Source organism: Mustela lutreola, chromosome 4 (assembly GCF_030435805.1).
Source record: "Mustela lutreola isolate mMusLut2 chromosome 4, mMusLut2.pri, whole genome shotgun sequence".
NCBI classification, from domain to species: Eukaryota; Metazoa; Chordata; class Mammalia; order Carnivora; family Mustelidae; genus Mustela; species Mustela lutreola.
This window is the reverse complement of record NC_081293.1, coordinates 200,564,552-200,586,152: the sequence shown is the minus strand read 5'-3', so window position 1 is coordinate 200,586,152 and position 21,601 is coordinate 200,564,552. Positions and strand designations below refer to the sequence as shown.

Here is a 21,601-nt window from a genome sequence, read left to right as displayed (position 1 = left end):
GCCTGGAGACACTTATCCATTAAAAACAGAGTGGAGAGCACGAAGTCATCTGAGCTAATAATACTTCGCACTAAGTGCCGTGCATTTCACCTACACACCGGCGAGGTCTCGGCGTTCGGAACCAGAAATCTCAAGCAGGAGGGTGTCATCCTCTAGAAGCCAAAAGTTGGCCACCTCCAGGTCTGCCCAGGATTCGGTCAGAAGGGAGAAACCTCGGTGGGAGCCCATCTTTGCCGGCACCATCTTACCTGTCGTGTTCCTTCTCTGTCCAGATGGGGTCCTCGGGACAACCAGCGGCAGGGGGGGGCCACCGATCTGACTCCAGCTCTGGTGGTGTGGGAGAGCCAGGCACAGGGCACGTGCCCTTCCCAGGGGAGCCAGACTTTCTGGGCTGGTTCTTCCCCCACAGTCTGGGCGAGGTGACACAGGGGTGCCAGGTGCACGTCAAGTCTCTGCTGAACCCCCCACTCCTTCACCAGCAGTACGAAGCCCTCAGCACACGGCCCATTCGGGAGTGGGGGAGCAGAAACCGAGCACCGTCACTGCCACCTGCCCGTCAGCAGTGCTCAGCGCGGCCCCTCCTTCTGGGCGGACGGCCCTCCCCGAGGGCTCCGTGGGCTTCCACTCATAACTACTGGCTCGCGGTCCTGCTGTTATTACGCTCCCGGCATTTAAAACACCTAATATGCACATGAATTTCAACACACACACACACACACACACACACAGACACACACACCCCAGACGTACCACAGAAATCACAGTATCACCAAGAAAATTCTGCGATGGTTTCATAACCGTGGATCAGCTACTTTGATGCTGGTGTGAAGAGATGACGTGATGTCACTAGGTGTCACGGCCGCTAGTAATCTCACTGTCCTTGATTGAGACTAGCAGTGTCCACGCGAAGCCCCAGGGGATTCAGTCCCCCAGATGGATTTTAAGACTATCTGGGTAAATCTTCAGGTCAACAGGGGGCTCCCCCCACCGTGTGCCGTCTGCCCAGTGACCTGGTACTGAATGTGACCCCCCAAAAGTGAGATCAAAACCATGAGCCTCTCTCCCCTCCTGCTGATTTGACAATCATGGGCCATTAAAAATGACGGATTTGAGCCCGTAAACAGCACGTAGGGCTCTCCTTCTCTGCCCCGTTGGTCACAGAACCCAGCACACCAAACGTCAGTGCGAAGGCAGTACTGTTGCGGGTCTAAAGTCGCACGGCTGTGTGTTTGCTTTCCTGCTGGAATTTCATTTCGATAAAGAACATGGGAGGAGCCCGGGCCCACTTGGAGGAGAGGTGATTTGGAATGTGCTTCTAAGCTCAAGGTCAGCTGGGTCTTGGCCCCCGGAAAGTCACTGAGCCTCAGTGTCCACAGTGGGGGCCCGGCTGGCGCCCACCGCAGGGTTGTGAGAGCCATAGCACATGTGGCTGTGTCTGGGGACGCTGCTCCCTGCAGCGGCTGGCCAGTGCCGGACGTGCAGACGTCCCCTCCCTGGGCCGCTCGCGTCCCCAGATGCACATGGACCACTGTGCAGCCACGTCCACGTCAGCGATTCTCAGGACTGGCAGCTGCGGCGGCAGGTGCCAACCCCTCCACCTTCCCGGAGTTTGACCTCAGCCCCTCTGTGGTGTGTTTCCTGAGCCCCAGGATCTGGATTACTGTGGATTCACTTCGGGGTTTCTGAAGTGATTCCCATAGGTGCAGGGACTTCTGGATCACAGTCGGGGGGAGTCTGGTGCCCCAGAGAGCACCTGGCTCGGCTGGAGGAAAGCCGTTGGTGGCCGCTGGGACTCCTTACGAAGGGATGAGATCCTCTCTCTGGTCCTGGGTCATCTCACAGCAGTTGGGTATGAGCAGAACAGAAGCTCCAAAATCAGGACAGCAAATATGGTCTTGGAAAGAATTAATTTATTTATTTTGAAGGCATTGAAGACATTGTCAAGAAGAATCAAAACTTGTTGAATTTATTTATAACCAGTTTTGGGGAATAATAGTGTTTTTGCTGAATTAAATGAGGGGGTAGCAATCTTTTAGGGGACTTAAGGCCTCTAAAGATCTTTGTTTGGTCTTGATTTAATGCCATGTGAGGAAATAAGCTTAAACAGTGCCCCCAGAGGTGCACACACAGGAGGGTGAACGTGGTCTTTCCTCAACGGGGGCGCCCGGTGTTGGAGCACAAAGGAGCCATGACGCGTCCGCCCCGGACAGGAAAGCAGAGAGCGACACAGAGGAGCACACGGGCCGCCTCGCACTGGCCCTCGCTGCCACTGGGCTGCTCGGAGCGGACCTCGCACGAGTAACGAAGGACGCGGAAGGCACATGTGGACGTGGCCGAGCTTTCACCCTTTCACGTTAGGACATACTTCCTAGAGCCACAAGTAGGAGTAGAGGACGCAATCTGAGCCCAAGGAGGGGCAGAGTGTACTGGACCGTGGGAGGAGCGATGTTCATGGGGTTTAAAGGCCGTTGGCCTGTTAACAAAGCCTTGGTGTCTGTGGGAAGCACCCAAGCTTTGGAAAGGTGAGATGCTTTCCTAGTGGCCCAGGGCTGTTCAGTCCTCAGTGAGGTCGGGAACGGACCGCTGGTGACCACTTGAAGTCCATCGCTTTGCGCGGGCAACGGCAGACTGAGGACCACGTCCCAGCGGGGAGCAGGGCAAGCGGGAGCTCTTCCTCCTTCTCCAGATTGGGGCGCTGCCCTCGCCACAGCTGGCCGCCCCAGCAACGGGTCCTGTTTGCGTCTCTGGAGGAAGGTCCAGGGTAGGAATGACCAAATGCAGCCCCTTTGGAGAGAAATCTCTATACGGTGGCTGTGTTTGCACGAGGGCTTCGCCTTCTTACAATGCTCCCCTTCTGGGGCATTCCTCCCAACAGGAGGACCCCCTTCCCCCACCTGTGCAGGCTTCGGGGTTTGCCGGCACGAGGTATGGCTGGGCGCTGGGGCAGACATGCTGTGCTCACCCTGCGCGGTGATAAAACCCGAGCAGCTCAGAAGCTGCCTGGAGCTGGAGGGGCTCCCGCGCGTGCCTCCGCCCTCCCCGGCAGGAGGCTCGCGCAGCAGAGGATGCTGTTAGGCCAGTGTGTGCGTGAGGCTGGGGAGACTGTCTCAGGTTCTCGGGCTCCCCTCTGACCTGGGAATGCCCCCCCTTCTCACTCCGGGTTTGTTCTCTTCGCCACGTCCTCTGATACCTGCCCTTTAGGAACTGCTTTGGGTGGCTTCTTGGTCATCCCCAAATCCCACGTTTCCTCTCCCATTAGTGACCGGGACAGTCTGTACACTCTCCTGTCCTGTCGTTTGACTGGACACTTTTCTCCAGAGAAATTCCAGCTCTGAAGACTGGGGAGTTTGGTTTATCTGGCCCATTCCCCAGGCTGCTGTGTGCAGATGGAAGACTCAAAACTGGGCACGATGGCCACTTTCTGCAAGGATTCTCCAAGATTAGCTTAGTGACATTTGCTAGAAGAAGGCCTCTAGTGCCTGCATGCCTGCCTGTGACTTTCGGACCTTAAACAAGCTCTTTCTCTCGCCGGTCACTCACATCCCCGGATATCAGTGTCCTTTAGCCTTTGTAGGATCTGTAGCCTTTTACAGCATTCTTCAGGTGGTCCTGCACGCACCGGAATGATCACGCGGCTTCCCATGTGGACCCATCATGAGGCCATGGTGCGTCGACTTGTGACCTTGTGGACTTAAATACTGATGGATTGTCTGTTGTGTTCTAGAACGTGTTCTGGGCAGTGGGAACACAGAGTATGGAAGACAGGAATGTTCGTGCTCTCCATACGCTTCTCGTCTGTTGGGAGACAGCAACGGTCAGTAAGCAAGGACTGGCCGTTTCACGGAGTGATCGGGGACAGGGAGTGACTAGCAGAGCTTTGGGAAGGCTTCCATGGGGCCGTGACATGTGAGACCAGACCCTGTGTTCAGAAGGAGCTACAGTGTGAAGAGCCAGGCAGATCCCTCCAGGCAGATGGGGACACGTCCAAGGACTCTGTGTGAGCTCAGAAGAACTGAGAGCTCTGTAGCCTCGTCCGCTACTGTCCGTGTGTGTGCGGAGTGACACTGCTGGCTCGACTCGGAGGGTCTTACAGGTGCACTGTACCTAGCATGGCTCGTTCCGGGAGAGCAAGTGTCTCCTCACTGGAAACTTCTCTGTCGGTCGCCACATTGACGCACCGAGGGAGGAAGGGTCGTCCGCTAGCTCAGTAGGTGCAGAAGACACATTTGATGACGTCCAACATTTACAAATGAAGAGACTTCTCAGAAATTAAGGCTGTAAAGAAATGTCCTTGATTTCAAAAGGTCATGTAAACAAAAGTGACCAGCAGGCGATGTGTTTTATGGCGAAACCTTAGAGAATTTCTTTATGATTGCGGTCCAGACACAGTCTCTAATTTCCAACATAGATCCTGGTCCCGGGATCAGGACCAGAACGGCAAAGCGAAGGCAGACACGTGGCACGAACGGAACAAGACGACACTGGGCGGCGTCTGTCACGGGACGTACGAGTCTGTAGAGAACTGGGCGGCGTCTGTCACGCGACGTACGAGTCCGTAGAGAAGATGGAGCGGCAGCAGCGGAGGAGATGTTGAAGCCGCAAGAGAGGCCAGCGGAGCAGCTGGACGCGGCCGAAGCCGGACTCCTCGGCGGCGCTTCCCCCGGCCACGGTGGGCGGCGGGGGCGTGTGGTGGAAACAAAGCGGCACCGAGAACAGTCACGCGGCCGCTCAGTGCGGACACGTGACCCGACAGAGTCTGGGAGACTTTGTACAGAATCTTAAACACCCCGTTGTGGAACAGGGAAGGAGATTTTCATCAATGGGATGACAGATCGTGCTCACGGATGCAGGAGTTGACACCGTCAAGATGTCAGTTTGTCCCAGATGAGTCAATGACTTCACTAAAAATCCCAGCAAGATTTCTTTCAGAAACTCAAGAAATGGATTAATTTGGAAAAATAAAGGTGCACAAGAAACCGAGAAATGTCTGATTTTTCCTCAAACAGGAAAAATCCGTACCACGTGGGACGGGCATTAGAGTCCACAGTGAGCACAGAGCACCCGACGGAACGAGTCCCTGCAGAACAGGACGCAGGGCCCAGAACCAGACACTGGGGTGTGGGGACTGTGCCCCGCGGCCCCGCCCAGCAGGGAGGACGGGCTCTGCAGGAGGGTTTGGAGAAACTGACCCACTAAATGGGAAGGTCTAGTATATCCCCACCTCTCAATGGGAAGGTCTAGTATATCCCCACCTCTCACAACGTATACAGTCCAACTTTGCGCAAATTTTTAAAAAACAACGATAAAGTTAATGAAGGAAAATGCAGCGGAATATCTTTGCGGAGTGGAGGTGGGAGACAGCTCCGAAGACCCCAGGCCCTCAGGCGAAGCAGGGTTGGCGTGCGCGCCTCCGGCTCAAGGCGGCTCTCCGGGGAAGGGCATCACTGATGACGCCTTCAGGTGTAGGAGCGTAGAAGGTCCTGGTCATGTCCAAACTAGGCTACATGAAGAACTCTTAGAAATTAATAAGAAAAGGACTTGAACCCGAATAGAAAAATGGGCACAGGATGTATATTGTTTCAGTGTTTCTTAGAAGAAGATACGGTGGCTCACGGGCAGCGCCTTGACCGTGGCCGGAGCCCCAAGGTGGGGATGGCAGGGCCTCCCTGGAGTGAAGAGGGGGCAGGGGGTCACCCCTCCGTCCTTGCAAGGTTTTGCCCGGCGCCTGTCCTCACAGTGATCAGCAGTAGCTTTGGCTCCCGGGATGCCTCACTGAGAATCACCGCGGACACATCTCTTCCTTCCAGAAGGGGGTTCATGCAGAGGCCCAGCCCTGCCGCCTCCACTTGCGATGCGGTTTGCTTATCCTTCTTCCCAAGCCCCCCCCCCCCCCGCCTTGTGCCTTCATGGCGTATCCGCCACGTGCGTCCCAGCAGAACTTCCGCTGCCCGCCTCGCCTCAGAGTCTGTTTCCAGGGAGCCTGGTCCACGGGTTTAGGGTGACAGGACATCCTTCCTCGTGTACAGGGCTCCTCCACACCCTCGCCTTTGTCTGCCGTGTCCCGGGAAATGTGTGGGAGGTGCTGAGCAGACCGTGCAGAACCTTGGTGAAGTCTCCCGTGGGCTGTGGAAGGAGACGCTGCCTTTGAAGTGGGTCCTGCTGCCGGGGGCTCCCGGTCCCAGGTTTAAGTGCTGGGTGACGGGGTCTCCCCTCGGAGGTGAGCTGGGGACAGCTGGCCGTCCTACGGCGGCGGGTGTGTAGCGCTCACATGGCAGGAACCTTGGCGTGGCTGTCGGTCACACTGTCCCTGGGAATGAAACTGGCGGAGGCCGGCCAGCTATCGGCACTTGCCAGTAACCCTTCGGTGGGGCGCGGAGACGGTCATGTGGGCTCCTGCCATGTGCCAGAGCCGGTCGGGTCATTGCCGTGGGAATGGGAAGACGGGGTCCCCTGGAGGCGGGACTCCCCATCCCTGTGTAGGAGCCAGGCACACCCTCACCTGCGCTTTCCCAAGGGGACCTGGGGACACATGTCGGTGGAAATGTGTGCTGGAGAGGCAGGGCACGCAGACCCCGGGGGTTATTTGAAGCAGCTGGAAGTGGACGTTAACGGATCCAGTGCAGCTGGGGTGCCCGGGCCGAGGGGAGACTGTGGAGGTTGGAAGACCCCACCTGATCTCATCCCGCTGGACAAAGCGGGTGTGCCGGCCCGCGCCTTGGTCGTCGGAGTGCGTCACCACGGCTGGCCCCCCTGGGCTCCGCTGGACCCTGATCGTTCCCGCAGCAGCTGCGGTGAGGAGCTTGGAGCTCTGGCACCAGGAGCTGGCTCTCAGGGCTGTGCCCTCCGAGGGCTCTGGCGGCCGAGGCTCCAGGGCAGAGCTGGTGCCTGCTGCTGGGGTTTCAGGAGCACCAGGCCCGGCCACCGTGGTTCCGGGTTCCCAAGGCCTCCTGCAGTTCCCACCGCGGAGTCCTACGCGCTTCCCTCCCTGTGGCTCCAGGCCCCGGAGGGCGCGGCTTCCCGCGGGAGCTCACCTCTGGGCCTCGTCCTGTTCCGATTTACTCCTTCTGTCATTCCGACCCTTTTGTAACCAGCTCCTTAACTTAAATCCCCTTCCTGTGAAATACCTAGTGTGATTTCTATGTTCCGGTCGATCTCTGACTTGGAAAGTTCACCATTAATCAGATAGTCTTGAGTTCCAGTTAGCCGAGCAATAGAAATCAGAACAATCATGAAATACCGTGATACATACATAAAATCACCAAAACGTGGACAATCTTTTAACATCAAGTGTCAGCAAGGATATGGGGGAATGGGTGTTACCCTAATTTAGAGGAAAGGCGGCGGGGCAGCCACGCGGAAGGGCGGTCTGGGATTCTGCAGCGAGAGCGCGTCCGTACTCCGCGGCTCACGGTACAACCGTCCCACTTCCAGGCGCGCTCCAGAGAAACTCCGGCCGGTCCGGCCGTCCAGCGGTGATGCCTGCATCAGCTTTGAACGTGGTGTTGGGAAGCAGGAGGCAACCTGGTAGGTCCATCCCTTGGGGAACGGCTAAGTCACACGGTGGCAGCTGGGTGCTGCGGAACGTGGCCCGGCAGGAAGCTGTGAGGGACACCTCCCTGAAGCGGTGGGGATGGTGCCCGAGTGCACGGTGTCAGCCCATGGGGCAGCAGTGGTGACAAAACAAGCGGAATGTGGTCTGTAGCTCAGTGCCGTGCGTACAGATTTGTAGCCTGCAAGTAAGACACCCTGCCAGGCAGGGACGACGCCTCCCTCGTCAGCACCATCACCGCCACCACCGTTGCCACGGCAATGACCACCACCACCGCAGCCATCACCAACGCCACCACCACCACCCTCACTGGACCTAGCACTGCCACTGCCGCCGCCACAACCGCCATGACCACCACCACCACCATCACTGCCACCACTGTTACCACCACAGTCACTACCACCATGACTTCTCCTAGCACTGCCATCATCCCCACTGACACCATCACCATCACCATCACCATCACCATCACCATCACCACCACCGCCAGTCACCACCAGTCACTACCACCATCAGCACCTTCACCACCATCAGCCGGCCCCACCACCACAGCAGCCAAATCCAATCAGCGCAAAAGATGGCCAGAGGCAATGGCAAGGGAAGAATCCGTAGACCATGCTGATTATAAATAGTAATATTGGCGTGAGTGGGCGAGGTCTCGCTAGAATGAAGAGACCAGTGCACCTGCAGGAGTGGGGGCGAAGGAGTTAGACGTGGGTCTTCAGCTGAGAGACAGGAGCAGAACGGCAGCTCCGCTCCCCTGCGTGGCGGCTCCCTCGAGCAGACTGCGGAGACCAGGATGAGGGATTGGCATGGTGCCTGAATCCGTTTATTCCAGTTTATTCCCTGCCAAAATGCCAGCTTATGTTAGTGTAAGCACAGCCCATCATTCCACAAATGAAGATCAACTTCATCTTTTCAGCCATTTTAATGTCTGGGGTAGAGGCTTCTGGAAGCCAGCGGGCCTCGTAAACCAGTTTGGGCTAAGTGCGTTTCCAGTTCTTCTCGGTGAGCCAAGTCCTCATCCTCTAGCTCTGTACAGCAGCGTACGATGTGTCACAGACATTGGGAATCTCGCCTAAGTAATCCTCTTCTATCCTCACCACTTCTGCCCGTTAAATATCTGATGATGTTTATCTTGTCTTCACTGAGTCCGTGATTAGGGAAGCCGTGCACACTCAGCGTCCTTAATCTTTCTTCCTAAATCAATCCTTGAAACCAGCCCCTTAATAGTGTCATTACTCTGTTCCTCTCTGAACCTCTTCCAAATCGTCGATCTTTCTTGTATTGAGCTGCCGACCTGAGGAGCTGAAGGGAGTGTTGTTATGGGTACAGACTCACCGACGTGCCCTCGCAGCGTGCTAAGGCTTTGGCCCAAGCCTCCTCAAATTAAGCCCGGCTCCCCCTCCTACATTTCTGACTGTAGATACCTCAGATCCTTCGCTCTCTCTTGACTCTGGTTTTTTTTTTTTTTTTTTTTTTTTTTTTTAATGCAAGATTATTGCTGATTATCTTCCCAACATATTAGCTGCTGAAATCTGAGTCAGGAGGAGGGGAAAGTTCACAGCGGGTAACTTTCTCCATTTCCTTTCCAATGCCTAAGAAATTAGCGTGATTCTGACAAAACCATGATTTACCTGAATTTATGCCCTTCTGTTTTCCCAGTTTTCATATGAGAGCCTCATAGTGACTCTGCAGAATGGTCAGCGTCTGATTGTCTCATGGGTGTTGTGACCTCAGGAAGAGGGTCAGGCAGTGGCTTCAGGTCACCTGGGTTGGCGGCCGGCTTCCAGCTCTCCCCGTCACATGGCGCTGCCTTGCTCTTGAGTTTGTACCAGTGATCAGCTTGGACATCCTTCCATTTCATAAATCTGTTCTTATGCTCTCTTCTTAAATGAAACCTTAAAATAATTCCTGTAATACCCTGATAGACACACTCCAGTTTGGCAACCTTTCATCATTTTATTATTTACTCTCTCATTGCAGGCTTTCTGCACAGCTACGCTCTACATGACTTATTTATATGTTATAAATGCTAGCATGAATTACCAAGCAAGCTTTTATGACAGTCTGTCATGCTTTATTCTGATTAGTTCTGATGTATTACCAGGACTAGCTTCCAGTCCTAAAATATCTAACTGCAAAAATCTGCCTTTCACACAGAAGGCTGTTGGGTGGGAGGAGAGAATGAAGAGCAGGATGGCCCTGTACGGTTGCAGTGTCCAACACTGCACAACTGGGGGGGGGTCTTTCTCCCAGACCATCATGTGAATGGTAGCCTTGGAGTCCTTCAGTGCACAATTTGCACTTTCATGTGCAGAAGTGCTGGCAGGGGCAGGGGTCTCCCCAAAATGTAGGAGGTGGGGAGCTTAAGAACACCTGTTGTCTAGAGGGCAGAAGTTCAAAGTGCATTTAAGGCAACTTCCGAACCGGCTTCAATCTGGATTTTAAGCTTTGCTCCCTCCACCTTCTGCCCTGACACACACCTGCATGATCTCCAAATCTTTATTTCTCTCTACGTTTTTATCCACTTGTCCTTTGTTCTAAATGCCCTTCTCTTTGCACCCAGCAGAGGCCCATTTCCTCTGAGACGTTATCTCTCCATTCTGTCCATGGAGCGAGCTGCCTCCTGCCCTTGTATTCTGTCCGGAGTTGCAGGATTGCACGTGTCACATTGTACTGAGTGAATTGTTACATATTCGTGTTCCCAGTTAGTCCTAAACTTGGCTCTTATCTTCCTCTGAGCCAGGCTTCCTGCAGGGAATGTGGACGGCAGGTTCTCCTAATGTCTACGAAGATAATACCTCTCCACTCTCAGCTCCTCTGTCTTATCCCTGATCCAAATCCACAAAATCGAATCTCGGGGAAGTAATGCAACTGACCACAGGCAATTACAAGAGAAGTTTAAAGCTTTAAGGTCCTGATGGGGACCTATTCTATGGAAATTTTTAAAAAACCCTTTGTTCTTGTTCTCCAGGAGTTGGGAAAGGCAAGACCAGCGTGCTCTGCTGGAAAAGCTGGTTCGCGGTCATGTGATCTGTCCGTGTTGTTGACCGCGCACGTCTCGGGGAGACTGCGGTTTTGTTTGACGCACTGAGCGGGGCAGGAAAAATGAGGCAGGGGTGTGTAAGGTTTCAGAGGAGTGTGTGGCGGGCGGGCTGGGGCTCCCATCCCCAAAAGGTACGTCCCTCCATAGGGGACCTGATTTAGAAAAGAGGGTTTTGCAGATATAATTACGGCTCTCAAGTGGGGTATCCCGGATTAACTAGACGGGCTCTGGACTCAAGGCCACAGAGATGCGGGAGGAAGACCACGTGGCGACAGAGGACCAGCAAGGCCCATGCCTGCTGGTGGCAGCGGGAAGCAGGAGAGAGGCAAGGAGTAGGTGCCCCCCCCCCCCCCCGATGGGACCAACCCTGCTGGCACCTTGACATTGGCTACGTGTCCTCCAGAACTGGGCGAGAGAATTTCTCTTGTCTTCCTGTTCCCTTGTTACAACAGCCCTAGGACACGAATGCACAAACACATGACGCCTTGCCAGGCAGGGGGCAGGGACGCGGGGGCACTGAGCCCCCCATGCCTCACTTTGAGCTCAGTCTCAGGGTGTTTCTGGGGGGCACAGGTGGGGTGCCTCCTGGTTTGTGGCATGGTTTCTCTTGTTGCTGACTTCAGCGTGAGCCATGTCCTCTAGGCAGGGAGGAGAGATGGAGTGTGCGCTGGACACATTGCTGGGAAGCCGGCTGTGCCTGGAGCTCACCCTGTGGGAGACCCTGGGCCAGGGTGTGCTCGCGCTGCCGCTCCAAGAAGGAACGCCAACAGCGGCGCCTTCGCACGTATTGGTCAGCTGGAGCCTGGCTGCGTCTGCGTGCCTGCCGCCTGGGTCACTGTTCCCCGCCCCGTCCCCCATGGGTGACGTCCTACAGAGCCTCTGAGCCAGAGGGTGTGTGCGCCCCTGCCTTCCCGTGGCCACAGTTCTTACGTGACTGTTGGGCGCTCTGGGAGGTCTGTGGAGGACGGAAGCTCTCCCGGGACCGTGACAAGTCGGCCTGCAGGGCTCTGCCTCCAGCCCGTCAGTGACGGAGGAAGACGAGGGGGCCGAGCTGGGCTCTGCCGGAAGAGGGAACCTGAGCCCCGTGTTCTAGGACACCCGGTGAGCACGGCATTTTGTCGGCTCTGTTGTCCCCATGGGTTGCAATTCCCGATTGGGGAGGGGCGGCTCTGCCCATGTCGCACTCCACAGAGGGAAACAGACAGTGGCTCTAGATCCATTATTCGTTGTGTTTTTTGAGATCGTTCATGTTGCGTTATTAAGGGTAGGATTCATTTAACTGTGACTAGTAGAATACCTTGTTGTCCCTCTCTCGAATGTACCATTTTTTCTAACCCAACACCTCAAGGCTTGGCATAGGACTGGCTGGAGTGAGAGGGGAAATTTGTGAAGGTTTGGTGGCGTTCCCCCTGTTTGAGCATGAAGCCACACTGCAGACATGCGCCCCTCTGGAAGACGGTGTGCTGCTCTTCTGGAGAGGAGTGCAGAAAAGACCGGGAAGATGCAAAGCCTGGGAGAGGTGAGAGCGCTGGCTGGCTCCTGGCAGCCCCTGTGAGTCCTGAGTGCTTTCTGTGGGCGGGGGCGGGGCGGGGCGGGGGCGGGACTCAGGAGTCTGCGATAGGATCTGGCCTTAAAGGGACTTGCAGCGTAATGAACGAGCTAGGACATAATTACAATCAGAGCACAAGTTAAAACGTGGCTGGTTTCATGGAAGAGATAAAAATAGAGCATGGGCAGGAGAAGGGGGGGTCAGAGAGCGGGTGCCCAGAGGCATGGAACCAGAGCTCTGCTACTTACTCCCAGAGGCCAATACGTTTCATAATCTTAATTTTCTAGATGTTTTCCAAGCATGGGGCATGTTCAACTCCCTCAGAGTTTAAGTTAAACAGCGAGCAAATTAAGATTTAAAAACTCCTCGCGTGAGAGGCTGCCCACTTACAGGGCCGCGGTTTCTTTGCCTCTCTCTGGTGCTGGTGGGGCTCAGAAAGGGTTATGCTTTCCATCTCTTCACGGGAAAGCGGGAAAAAACCCAGAAAAAACATTTCACGTTGTATTGCTCTAAACTCCGGATCTTCTTCATTGCTTGCGGTTCCTCTGCACTGCGCATAGGCTACAGCGGTGACACTTACGCAGACGACTGCTCGGAATGGCGTGGGGGAGGCGGGAACACGGGAAGAAGCAACAGAGAGCGAGGAAGCAACGCCAACAAAGCCGCCTTCGAAATGAGATCATCTTTTCATGTGTGCTGTTGAATGATTTCTTTCGTTTGAAGCTATGTAAAAGCAAGTAATTATTGTTATTCCTAATATCCTAATGCCAAATTGTAAACCGAGGGCACCGGAGAGAGGAATGGGTGCGAGTCCTTGCTGATCCCGTGTGTGATAGATCGCTGCGGATCCGATAGTGCCATTACATAATTTGATCGGGTAGCCAAGAAATATGTCAGCAGCTCCGCGGCGTTGGTGCGTCTGTTTGCTCAGCGTGGAGCTCCTCTCCCTAGAAAAGAAAAGCAATTTGCAAGACTGCATGGGGCTCACTAGCTGGGGGCTGTGGGATCGCTTCCCCCACTGAACACCTCGGGCGTTCTGGAAGGCTCTATCCGGGGAGGGGCGTATCAGAGGTTTCCCCCGCCGCCCGCGAGGCTGCGTCTCTGCCTCACAGCCTGGAAATGCTAAGCAGGTAATTAACAAATCATAGGCACAGGTGAGCCAGCTGAAGTTTGGTAAATTGCTTTTGATCTAAATTGAGATGCTTTGGGGATTTAACTTCTTAGACAAAAAGGGCATAAATAAATAATCAGGACTTTAACGTTGGAACTTGCAAGCCAGCTCTAAAATGTCTTAATGCGCTGGAGGAGGGATGTGGGAGAGCGTCTGGGGCCAGCCCTTCGCTCGCCCTTCGTGCTGTGAGGTTGGCTCACCTGAGGAGCTCAGAACCGCCGCTTGGTGACGTCCAGAGGCTTTAGAGGCCGAGCATTTTGTCAGGAACGTGAGTTGCTCACGGACGGCTCCGGCTTCGTCTCTTATCTCGTGAGAGAGGAGAGGAGAAGGGAAGTGAGCTCTTCCACGGTGGGTGGGCCGTGCTGCACAGGGTCCGGGCAGCGCCGGGTGGGCCTGGCCGCAGCAGGGTACGTGCCCGCATGGAGAGGCCCCGGGAGCGTCCCTCGACACCGCCTGCTGCTGCCTACAGGGCGCGCACTGGGCAGGACCCCGTCGGGCCGACACGTGACGAGGCCTCAGCTCCCATCATCCTGCAGTGCTCATCTGACAGCACGGATGACGCAGGTGCTGCTAATACTCTCCTCGGCACTCCAGACCATTCGCTGACCTCCTCAGCCCTGTGGTGGGCCCCGGGGGGCTGACCTCTCTGGGCTTCATCATCTGGGCCCCTCGCCCTCTGACCTCTGCTGGGTTTGAACAGCGGTGGCCCCGGGGAGGAAGAAAGGGGGCTCCTTCCCTGACAGGTCATGGTGGCCGGGGCCAGCGGGCTCTGGGGACCATGCTGTCCCTCACCCTTTACTTGGGGGAGTAATGGGTACGTCTGCGGTGCCCTCTTCATCCCTGCCACAGCCCCCGACAGCCCCCCAGATTTCGGCAGACACCCCGTGTGTGCTCTCCGCTGCTTCTGTGCTGACGTCACAGTCTGACCAAGGCGGCCACTTTCCTAGGAAAGTCCGAGATCCTGGTTCTGTAATGGTCTCCCTAGCACCTGCTGGAGGACACACAGCCTCTGGGAGGAACTACCCTCTTGTGGTTTAGCCCAGCTGGGTGTGATTCAAGGTGGAAGGATTTACCAGCTGTTTTGATTGGTTTGTTTGTCCGTCTCTCCAGGAGTCACTCCGTAGAAAGCTGGGACACAGCGGGCCCGGGAGATTCAGAGGCGTGAAGAGCCCTCCTTCCTGCCAGGAGATGCACAGTGATCCAGCAGTCCCTTCGGAACGTGATCATGGTCTACGGTACGTGCTGCACGGAAGCGGGTGTCGTGAGGCTTGAGAGAAGCGGAGAGAAGTTGGTAGAAACCAGGGGGAAGGGGTGTTTCAGAAGAACAGGAAGTAAGAGGAGAGCAGTCTGGGGGGAGGGACCAGTGTGTGCAAAGGCCCCGAGGTGTGTGCAGGCAGCTGTTAGGAGGTAGGAGGTCAGCGTGTCCAGGTCACAGTGTGTCAGCAGAAATGGGGTGTGGGGCCAGTGGAGACTCATACAGGAGCAGGAGGCAGCTTGTGGAACTGATTCGTGGGGTCCTGGGAGGCCATTGAGGGTTTTGGGCACAAGCATGACGAGCTCAGATCTGTGGTCCTAAAATCCCCTGGCTGTTGGGTAGAGACTGGATCTCAGGGCACCCGGGGCCATCCTGTACCAGAGAGTGGGCAGGTGAGGTGTGCAGGGTCTCAGGCATGATGGGGGATGTTGTCCAAAAAGAAATGTAAGGCACACGGAAACCTTTCCTGGGAAGCTCCGGCAGGACTTTGGTAACAGCTAGAATTTGAATCTGGGGTTGGTTTGGGAGGTGCCAGTGGAAGGACCTCTTGGTCCTTGGCTTGTGGGGCTGGCTGAGACACGGATCCCCACGAAGGGGGGAGGTTTCTGTCCTCAATGGAGCTAGCAGCTGAGGCCGTGGGCTGGTGTGCTGGTTTGGGAGGTGCGGTACAGACTCTGACATGGAAGTTGTGGACATTTCCGTGAGCTGAGGCTGCAGGAGGACCCGGACGCTCACAGGATCTCACCATACCTTGCATTATGAGAATTCTCAAGTGTGAGATAATTAGGTAAAAATACGGTCAAAGATTTCTCACATGGAAGTGTAGAAAATGTCCATCGTGGAAGTCAGGGAAAAAAGAAGGCATCAGGAGCCGTGGTGGCCAAGCGGCTGCCCTCCTTTGGGTAAAAGGTCTCCCTCCCAAGGACCCCGTGCCCCCAGGACCTTTGAGCCCCACTGTTCCAGCTCCAGATCCTCTCTCGGCGTGGGGGTCACAGGGCAGGGTGTCTGGGACCCCTGTTACTTACCTGACAGCCGACATCACTGGTGACTACCACCTAATAATGTTTACAGAGCTGGATACGTCCATTCGCAGACATCTCTTCTTTTTCTCCACAAATGTGTAGTGCTTATCAGGGACGGTACAGGCTTTGTCCTCCCTGATTTGCGGGTGAGACGGTGCTCATCCCCAGGGGCCTCCCCTGTGCTGCGAACACCATTCCTCTCACCTGACCCTCTCTGGTTCTTCACGCAGTGTGAAGACCAGCAGGTGGCTGACCGTGTCGCACAGCTGTCTGCGATCTCTGTGGCTCACGGTGGCCGGTTACCCGGGACCACCCTTGGAGTCCCTCCTTTATCTTCTGCCCATGACCAAGCCTGACCACACCCAGGCCCGGCTGTGGGACAGGGAAGTGGCTCTGAGGACTGTGCCTCGTGGCTGATACCTGTGGTCCATGCCCAGGCATCCGGTCCCCCGCTGCAGAGAGCCCAGAGCCAAGGACGGGAGTAAGTGATGTCCTAATACGCGGTTCCCAGCAGTCTGGCGTGCAGCCCTGCTGTTCGGGGGCCAGGCCCACGTAGGCGGACATTTGTGGCCTCCTGAGGGCTCTCACGTGGAGCTGGGGGCCCAGGGTCACGGTCAGGAAGCCAGAGCCAAGCTGACGGGGTAAGGGGAGGCAAGCAGGAGCACGAGCGCCTCACAAGGCCCTCCTCTCTCTGGTCTTCCAAACCTTACGTCTCCAACTGTTCGCAAGTCACCTGCATGAGGTTAGAGAATGTGCCTGCGCGCAGGCACCTGTGCCTCGGGAGTGCGCCTGCGCACAGACACCTGCGCCAGGATGCGGACTGAGCCCTGGGAAGGCGCGTGGCAGGACGTCTCATGGTGGGACTCATTCTGGTCCTGGACGTCCTCTCCCCGGAGGCCATGTGAGTCTCACTCCTGCCTGGTCCTCACTCAGCAGCAGCTCCTCCAGAGCCCACCTTTCTCTGCCTCACTAGCTCTCTCCAAGTTTCATCCAAAAGTCGCTGCCCTGTAGACTGCGCTTCAGTGTCCTCGGGAGCTCAATGCTCAAAAGAACTTCCCAGCAATTCCCATAAAGTAAAGAATATTTTAGGGGTACCTGGGGGGCTCAGTGGGTTAAAAGCCTCTGCCTTCGGCTCCGGTCATGATTCCAGGGTCCTGGGATCGAGCCCTGTGTCGGGCTCTCTGCTCTGCAGGGAGCCTGCTCCCCCACACCGTCTCTGCCTGCTTGTGATCTCTGTCTGTCCAATAAATAAATAAAATCTTTTATTGGACAGACAGAGATCACAAGTAGGCAGAGGGAAGCAGAGAGAGAGAGGAGGAAGCAGGCTCCCCAACAGAGAGCCCGATGCGGGGCTCCACCCCAGGACCCTGAGATCATGACCCGAGCTGAAGGCAGAGGCTTTAACCCACTGAGACACCCAGGTGCCCCTATAAATAAAATTTTTTTAAAAAAGAATATTTTTGAAAATAAACATTCCCTCCTGTTTAGTGTAACTCTTCTTCATAAGCCTGTTATATATAAACTTTATATTCTATGTAATATATGTTACTCATATATTCATGTGTTATTTTAAATCAAAGTGGACATCAGTTATATTTTTATGATTTTCAGACAAATAATGGGGCCTAGTATAATGAGTTTCAGGTGAACTGTGAGCTTTCAGAGAAGCAGGCTTCAGCAGGCTAAGTTGGTCTCTGGTCATCTGCATTTGGACACTTAGTGGCCTTATGAAGGCCCAGGTGACTCATCACACTTCTTTTAGGGTTGGTGGAGCTTGTCCTTGTTCTGTTTTTAATTTCAGAGCACTCTGAGGCATGCACGGGTACCTGTGAAGGTAGTTTGTTTTAGGAACTTCAGTACATTCCTTGAATTTGTGCATCCCAAGCATACAGGGATTTACTGAATTAAACAGTATGAGTTTTCCTCCAAGAGTGGTTAAAAATCATGAGATCAGTCAGGAGCGTGGTGGCGGGGTCATCCATGGTCACGATCCGTGGCTGTGGTCAGTGAGACCGGTCAGGGGTGTGCTGGCGGATCATCCACTGTCACAATGCATGGCTTGGTTTCTTTTTTCTTACCTTTTACTCCTCTCCTGGAACAGAGCTCTTTTGTTTGATTATTACCTGGCAAATTTGCTGTGCGATAAAAAAAAATTATGCACGCGGCTGAGTCCCGTCCAGATACCCTTAGGAGAAGACGTTCATTTTCATCTTGTTTCCCAAATGAAGCTTTAAATCTAATTAGATCTTGAAAGAAAATACCTGTGATATGGTTTCTGTAAGTAAGGGGCCTCTCATTTAAATAATGTTCTTATTTGTTTATGCCGTGTGATTTACCGTCAGTGACGGGATCTTTGTGGCTCGCTGGCTGCACGCTCCGGGTCCTTTGCACAGGCACTTTGAGTAAGTTATAAACCATTCGAGACACAGAAAAATTTAATTGTTGGGACATTTAATAGTGTAATAGCATAGCCCAGCTCCTGGTAGGGCCTTTGACATAGTGGAGGCTCAATAAATATTTGCTGAATAAACGAACTCCTGCTCATCCATCCCTGGGTCAGGAGAGAGCCGCTGTTTTACGAGGGTTTAGCTGTTTCCCGTGAGTTTGCCGTGGGGGCACTTGAAGGAAGTCTTCAATGTGGTTAACGGTTTCAGTCTCTGCAAAGAGGACCGTCCCCACGAAGGAAGCCCCGAGCCGGATGGCGGCTGCCGGGAGATGCGGGAGCGGTCGCCAGCGAGCCGTGCGCCCCACAGCCGCGTGGTTGGCCGGACGCCCCCACTTCCCAGGTAAGGGGCTTCCTCCCGGGGGCTCCGAGTGCGCCTCGGTGGGCTGCGGGCTCCGGCCAGCATCTCCACAAAAAATGACTGCCTAAGCATTTTGTAAATGAGCGTATAAATATTTATACATTTAAAAATAGACTTCCACGAGACTTGGCGGTGAGAAATTGAAACATTGGCGTGGCTCACGTGGAGCAGAACCGCTCGGGAAGCAGCCGGCTCCAGACGAGGCTTGGACGTGACCTCCGCGGACGTCTCTCCGATGACCCCAGCTCCCCGCTCCACGTTTGCAGAACAGGGATGGGGGTCCAGGAAGCTGGCAGGACAGTGAAGAAAATGAGCTGTCTCTCGAGACTTGGAGTGAAGACTTCTTATTCCTTAGGATTGTCCCTCATTACCTCCCTGCTTTCTTCTCCACGTGGCGAAGCCGAGGACTCTGGCCGGGGGAGCCTCTGCCTGGATGGCATCTGTCAGTGTCTGCGAGTCAGACAGAAGGTCGGAAAGCCCCCAGCCCAGCTCTCAGGCTCCTGCCCAGCGCCCCGCCCTCAGGGGCTGGCTCCGTAATTAGGACAAAAGCTTATTTGAGATGGTGCTTTCAATAAATGGGAGCAGAGCTTCTAGAAGGCTCACCAGCTATTTTTATCTCCGAGGAGAAAGCACGGATGTCAGTGGGGAGCCTGCGTGGCCTTTACAGAGCATTGCACAAGAAAGATGGGCCGAGGGTCGGGGCCACACTCCGCTCTGCTGAGGACTCGGGGCCATCTGATGGCGGGGCTTCTCGTCGGCGAAGGGACGTCCACTCGGGACACCTAGGAGTTCCCTCCCCCATTGGTCTCTTCCTCCCTTTGAGGGGAGTGAGCCTGGGGACACTGCCTTGTTGGGGGAGGAGACGGCCTGGGCCACAGCAGGGCCCGGTTGCTCCCCTGGGCATGCTCCCCTCCCTGTGTGGCCTCGAGGGGGGCCTCCCCAGCCTCAGCGGGCCTCAGAATCCTTCCCATCCAAGAGACGGCGTGGGGCCAGGCTGGAAAGGCTGTGGGGCTCCCCGGAGGAGGGTGCTGTCCCGTGCTCTGCGGGCCGGAGGGTCTCCCCGGTACACCCTCTCAGAGCCCAGGGGAAGGCCCCGGGCAAGGGTGCCGCTCTCCGGGGTGCTGAGTCAGAGCGCTGGCCGGGCCCGTAAGCAGGAAAGGGGTTTCTGTAGCTCAAGAGAAAAGCCAACAACAAGGGAGGTTAGAGCTAGATCACTGAATTCGAGTGTTTCTCCTTGTTTCAAAAATGGAAGTTTAACAGGTGTTGGCCATAATAACGTGATCCCAGCTCTGTGACCTTGCGTGAGCTGGGTGTCCTCCCTGAGTCTGTATGAAGCGGACGGTAGTTAGTGCCAGATCCCGGGGCCGCAAGGGCTCAGCGGGCCTGGCCACGGTGTGTGCGGCCCGCACGGTGGGGCCGCCGTGGTGGCCACTGGGGTCTGGGTGCTGCCGGACTGGGCCGCCGTCGTGACCGTTCTCACTCCCGTCTCTGTCATCAGTTCTGCCGGACGGTGACTGAGTTCTGAAGGCAAGGCTTCTAAAAGCATCTTCTTGGCAAACACTTGTTCATTTTTCTCTGGTTTGGGATGAAGAGCTAAGTGCCTCGTGTCCTCCAGCTCGACTTTCCTCCTTCCTACCGAAATGCCTGGTTCACCTTCCGCTGGGCTTTCCTCTGAGCGGCTCTCGCTCTGCGTTCCCTGAACGTTTCGCGTTCGGGCTGAGCCACGGCAGGCCACACCTGTGGTTAATTAATTGCATAATATTAAATCTGAAAAGAATGCTGGTGTTTTCGGATTACGCGTGGGTGTGTGCGTGCGCGTGTGTGTGCACATGTACGTGCGTGCCTTTGGCTCCGTGTGAATGCTTGTAAAAGCTGAAGGCGCTCTGTTTTCCGTCTGCCCTGGCTCAGTCCTCACCCTCCCGTGCATCCGTCTTGCCTGCAGCCCTCTGCGTGGGTGACCCCGCCACTTGCTGCGGGACCTCCCTCGAGGGGGCTTGTATTGGAGCCTCACTCACACATCACTCCTCCAGGATCCTTCCAGACCCGCCAGCTGTAATCTCACTGGGTAACGTAGTCTGTCGGCCAACCCCACCTTCCTCCGAACTCCCCGCCGCCGCCCTTGGACCTGGACCTCATCGTCAACGTCTGGGTGCGCCACAGGCACGCTCCACCCCGGAGCCGTTTCTGCCGCGTGTCCTGGCTCTGAGCCCAGTGCGGTGTCCCGCCCCGCAGTCCCCGCACGCTGCCGCTGCCGTGCGGCCTCACGCTCTTGGCGTGTCCCTTCTCCACGGGCACTGGGCCAGCGCCCTGAACTGACCGAGGGTGTTGCTTCTGCCAGGCCTGGCCTGTCCTCCTGCCCCACCCGCTACTGACCATGTCTGCTCAACCCATAAGGCCCATCTGGGGTGGCTGCCTCCTGCACAAGGCCACCCTGTGTCCCCACATAGCCTCTGTCCCTGTCGAGCCCACCCCGACCTCTCTCCATTCTTAGTGGCGCAGGCCCTCTGTGCTGGGTCTAAAGCCTTTGCATCCAAACCCGCCTTCCCACAGCCGTGAGCGGGAGGCTCTGGGTCCAATTGCCAGCCTCCAGCGTTCTCCTGTGAACGGACAGGTACCCCGCAGGAAGGCACCCCCGCAGGAAGGCCTGTGAGGCCCCCGCCCCATGCAGGCCGTCAGCCTGGTCGTTCACCTGCTCGGGAATAACCAACGCAGCGATCGCTACTTTCTTAGTGACGAGGAGGAGGAAGGGCTGGTCTGGAGTAGGGGTGAGCTGCGCGCCACCCCGAGGGGCAGGGGGGCGGGTCTCTGGGGGAGAGGGCCGTGAGGAGACTGGACGGCGAGCTGCCGCTCTGGCCCTGGCCTGGCTCGGAGCCCGCGACGGTGGGGAGCGCCGTGCGTTTATCACCTGTGAGTGTAGTTAATACGTGAGCTGCTTTCACTTCCAATTCCTGTGAAGGATGCGTTTCGTCCAAGAACGCCTTTAACCGCATTGCTCGGCCGTGCATGGAGCGCTCCACGCCGGCGCGGCTGGCCTGGCCTTCCCAGCCTCTGGGGGAGCTGCAGACGAACCGATTCCTTGTCGTTAGCCGGGAGGATCGCTGCAGGGCTTGCTGTCTGTGGAGTCCGGCTGCCGACAGGGGCCTGTGCTGACCGAGGCTCTCCGAGTGGGGCTGGTGTCCGGCTGTACGGGCTCCCTTGGTGT

General features: G+C 55.9%; 1 long non-coding RNA gene across 3 annotated transcripts in view; it reads left to right on the top strand.

Moving 5' to 3' along the window:
• LOC131829992 (uncharacterized) overlaps positions 1-21,601 on the top strand; it is a 138,818-nt gene that overhangs the window by 86,556 nt on the left and 30,661 nt on the right. For all 3 annotated transcript variants that reach the window (XR_009353056.1, XR_009353055.1, XR_009353057.1), the window contains one exon: positions 14,429-14,553. This is a non-coding gene — a long non-coding RNA (uncharacterized LOC131829992). The remainder of the gene's footprint in view (positions 1-14,428; positions 14,554-21,601) is intronic.